The following is a 5,007-nucleotide window of genomic DNA, read 5'->3' on the forward strand; positions in this document are numbered from 1 at the left end:
CACGACGTGTGGGTTTTCCGTTTTTAAATTTCTTTCAGTTTTAATTGGACACTCACCACTTTGGAAGTAAGTTTTTAGTATTTCCCACCTTTCTTCAAGCGTGAAGTGACCGATTTCGTAAATGGTGTAGTGCATACTTACAATTTTCAGAATGACGTTTGACGTCTTAAACGTCAAATAATTAGTACTTCAAAAAATGCACGCTAATTTGCTCACCCTGTACATTCTTGCGTTGCGTGGGATTCGAGAGTGGACTTTGCCAAGAATTGTTCGTCTGTCTGTGGAGCACACACTACTTTGTCTGTTCTCGTCTGTTCTTCCGGCAAAATCATCGGTCCATAGGTTCGGTTGCGCTGTTTGCTGTTGTCTGATATGCTTCCTTCAATCAATCATTCTCTCTCAGTCCGATGAGCCCTGAGAGAGTGTCCAGATCACAGACGTAGCAATGACTTTGGGGGGCTGCGTGGATCGAGATTCGTAAATCGCCTCTGTTGCTGCTTTCTCCTCTTTGGCCCACGTCGGAGATTCGAACTCACGACGACGTCGCTCCGTCGCCGGCCGTGGTGCAGGCTGTACGCCCGGGGCCGATGCATGCCGCGTAGGCCATCGCGTGTGGTATGAAGTTCTGCTCGTACACCCCGCTAAAAAGGTGCGCCCACGGCCCACTGGCGAAAACGGCCACATCGTCGCCACCGTGCGTTTCCAGCTCGAGCGGCACCGTGCTGGGGAAGGCGTACGACTTGTCCCGCATGTCGACCGCACTCAGGTCGAGACGGGCCGTGCGCTGCACGTTCCGACCGTATCCGGGCCCGTTGGCGTAGCTGATGGTGGCGTACGGCAGCTCATCGTCCGCGCGCTGCCCATCATTGACTCCCAGGATGTCATTTTTGCGACTCTATTGGCGGGAAATGGTGGTGCGGTTAGAAAAATTCCTGCCCAACCCGACCGACGGACCCGAGACTTACCGAGTAGCCGCTCATGGTCATCGTGTGGGAATGATCTGCAGTAACGACAATCAGAGTATTATCCGGATCCGTGCGGCTGCGTGCCATCTCGATGGCTTTCGCAAACTCCACCGTCTCGTCGAACGCCCGTATCGGCTGGGTGTAATGATGTCCATGATCAATCCGCCCACCTTTTCGGAGGCCCGGGCGTTGAAGCATCGAATCGGTCGTGGTGTGGTGATGGGGCCGAAAAGAGATACAACAGCAAAGTGAGGGCAACGCCACGACAGACAGAGCAGAGCAGACATTATACGCCACGGCTCCGGCCACGATATCCCGGATCCTTGGGTGCTCTGGGTCCGGCTGGGCTGCGAGTTGATTCTTGCAGTGTCACGTACCTTCCACAAACAGAAAGTATCCTTCGCGCGCCGCTCCAGGACGTCCATCGCCTTCGATACCATCTCGGTCAGTGTCGGTTGCCGTTGCTCGTCCGCATCGAGATGGTACGCAAGATGGCCGCTGGCGAACAGGCCGAGCAAATAGTCCGCCGCCTGTCCGTCGGTCTGGACAAAGGTTTTGGGAAAATTACAAAATATCGCATCAGTTTTCCACTACCCGGGCCCCTTTTGGGCGTTTACGTATCACGGATCACGTGTGGCCCCGGCCGAGGGTGACTGTACATAAAAAATCCCAATGGCAGGTTGGAGCATGGAACTGGAATGTGCGTATGGAGTTTGTGTTCTTCCCCACCTAATTACCTCGAGTAATTGAGCACGGTTCTGCACGTATGCAGATCGGTGGCGGGAATGATGATGTTGCCAGTGTTTAATTAAATCCATCCCATCGGTTCGCCGCCCCGGGTATCCCTCGGCATCGGCTTCGTAGGTCGGGAGCAGGTCGCGTCTACCGCCGCCCATAATTACCTGCAAGAGAGCCCCAGAAAGGAAAAACCGGCTTCAGAAACGGTGGATGACGTGGTGAGGTGAGTGAAAAAAGCGTAAATTATGATTCGAAGTAACTATCGTTTCGGTTGCTCTCCTTGACAAAGCCTTGTGAAGACCCCATCCCCGGTTATTGGTAATTTGGTGAAATGTTTTCGACCGGCACGATTAGCTACCGTCTCCTGGGCCACTTCACTATTGACTGCTACCCAGTAGTTGCAGTCGGCTCCCGGGTCGATGCAGTCGCAGTTCGAACGTGATGGTTGTCAGCGAGGAACTAATTACGTTTCAGCTAAGTTGGACCGGCGGGCACAAAGAGCAAAGAACCAAGTCCGTCCGTGCGTCCCACGTCCGACGGGTAAAGACCGTTGAGATTGCGGATTAGGTGCCCGCCCGAAATCATCATGACTCGCCGACCCGACAAAAATGGGGGAGCTATCTCGGGGAGCACATTTACTTTAGGGATTTAAATCGAATTCGATTATCGCCCGAAGTGCAGCAGGACACACGGCGAACGGCATTCGGTCGGTCCACACAGGCCACTCTGACTTCTCCTGAACTGTGTCGGTGCGGAAAGTTCGCTTCGGTTAAGTCTGAAATATAGGTGTGATTGCCTGTGCGAAGTCTTCGGAGCGAACATCGTCGTGGCGCGGTTGGTAAAACTTACACCCCTTCCCGGGCCAATTCTCGTTTGCCAGTAGGAAATAGTTGTCTCTGGAGAACATTCTTTCGACTTCCGGACGACGCTCTCCATCGGGATGCACCGCCAGGTCCAACGGTACGAAGCGGTGCGGTGGTCCCGAGTGTGTGGTGACTTCCGGCTCAATAACTAGATAATTCAACCACACATTCCAAACCCCGCCTTTCATGTATGGCGAATGGTGGTGCTCATTCTATGAAACTCCAGGACAGATTTTAGCACTCGGCCCCGGCGAACCGGTCGGCATCCTTTTAGCACTCGGCGACACAAACCGCAACGTGGTGCGGTGCGGTGCATTCGAAAGCACCGAAAGCAGGACGACCGAACGCCCAGGTGGTGGTGGTGGTGTGTGGTTGACGAGTTATGACACATGAAAGTATGAGATGCTTTTTGACACCCCAGTCCCCCACCCGTCACTTACTCGCATGCGCCGGCCGACCTCACCGTGGACGAGCTGGGTGGCGATGTCTTGACAGACGGCCGGATCGAAGCCCTCCTGCTCGATGGGCCCGTTGTACTCCCAGTTCCGGTTCGCCGTATGGGCGTACAGGCCGGCCGGGGAAGCGTTCGTTACTTCGGTCGTGGTGACAAAACCTGCGACGAAAGACGGTGCAGACGGTGAAGTCACTGGTTGTGCGTGTGTTGGGCGGCTGATTAGTGACCATCAAGTGGCCGTCGAAGTCACAGATTAGTGGATTTAGTTGATGTGATCCCTGTGATGTCTCCATGTCAGAGTATTGGGATTGTTCAAAATGACCAACGCGCACACGGTAATGAATTTGTGGAATATGGACACTTCAAACACCGGAAACAGAAAGTAAATTAAATGCGTCCAGCTCACGCGTGTGGGTTTTTCGGACTGAATAGTTGATGGCCCGATCACGGGACGTTGTCGATTTTGTGACATTTATCCACATGTCCACCGGCCGCGATGCGATGCGTATCTGTATTTAGAGCAGATAGAGGTTGGTCAGCTGACAGCTAAAAACCTCAAACAATTGGGTTTGTCATTTGGTTTCCCTGTAGCTGAAGCGCTCACAGTTCCGCTTCGGTTTCTTTGCGCTGTCTTTCCGGGTTTGTGGAGATTACAAAAAAGAGCGATGCTGTGCTGTGAAGCCTGTAAGTTGACAGAATGTGACGAATGATTGACGAGTGACAGTGCACCCTGTTGTTGGGCCCGGCCGCCGGAGTTGCTTAGTCGTTTGTTTCGAGCGGTGCAAGCCGGAGATAAGCGGTGATGTGATACTGCAAGCCGGATGGTTAGCTCGTACGTACCAGTGGACAGGCCAGAGTCCTGGGCCCATTTGGCAATCGAGTGCACGTGGTTGGCCGTGTCGTTCTGGGCCCGGCAATCACCGAGAGCGGCGGCCGCCGACAGTCCGATCGTGCCGTAGTTAGCCTTCACTCCGGCCAGGTAGGCGGTGGCCGTGCAGGCAGAGTCGGCCACCTGGACGTTGGCACAGTACGTCTGGTTTGCGTGGGGAATGAATATTTGATTTCATCAATCCGCACGGGGTGGTGGCCAACCCGGGGGGGCCGGACGTACCTTTGACAAGCCGACGTAGGGAAAGCGCTCGAACGACAGCTCGGTACCCTCGTCCCCAAGGTACACGCGCGTGGCGGCCAGCGTCGGTATGGAGAGACCGTCGCCCAAAAACATGATTACATTCTTGGCCACCTTCCGGTTCAGGCGGTTCTTCTGCAGCTGCCGGTCCAGGATGTCCTGCGCCCGGTTGGTCCAGTACTGGGCGTGCTGTTCCACTCCGACCGGTGGCTCGAAGCGAAGCTTCGGCATCGGCTTCGTCCCGGAGCGCTTGGTGCGCTGGTCGGCTGGCGCCGGGCCGTGCGACGAGGCCCGCAACAGGAACCGCTGCGGGTGCATCGGATCGTACTCTGTGGTGTGATGGACGGGAAATGGGGTGGAGAATTTAGACCAACAACCTTTACTTTAGTACCATTCGGAACCACCCGGTGCCCGGATAGTTGCTGGTGACGGCAGGTTGTTTTTGTTTTATTTTGGTATGTCCGATTCGAGAATTTGCTTCCGTTTGAAGGAGGTACAGATTTCCCTACTTACCCAGTTCTTCCTCCAGCAAAGACCGGGACGATGGTGATGGTAGTGCCGGCACTAGACCGACCAGAATGAGGCAGACACACACCCGGAACAGCATCCCGCTTGCTGGCTGTTGTTCCAATCCGATTCGAGGATGTCCCGACACGAAAAGTCCAAATGCCGACGAAGGGCTTTTGACAGCAGAGCCTGTGTGCCACCTGTGTGGTCGATCGCGAGAGTAACTAAACTGCTGGTCAGCTGATCGTACGGTGGGCCTTTTATATGGTCGCTCCCTCTTCTGGTATCGATAAGACAAACACGGACTGGAAGTCTGGACCAAATGAGCGCGCGAAGCCGATAGCCGAACCA

At 54.7% G+C, this 5,007-nt stretch overlaps 1 pseudogene; it reads right to left on the reverse strand.

Moving 5' to 3' along the window:
- Nucleotides 1-532: 532 nt before the first annotated feature.
- Nucleotides 533-4,756, reverse strand: LOC128270324 (alkaline phosphatase-like; annotated as a pseudogene).
- Between the last annotated feature and the right edge of the window lie 251 nt (nt 4,757-5,007).

Source organism: Anopheles cruzii, chromosome 3, assembly GCF_943734635.1.
Source record: "Anopheles cruzii chromosome 3, idAnoCruzAS_RS32_06, whole genome shotgun sequence".
Taxonomy (NCBI): domain Eukaryota; kingdom Metazoa; phylum Arthropoda; class Insecta; order Diptera; family Culicidae; genus Anopheles; species Anopheles cruzii.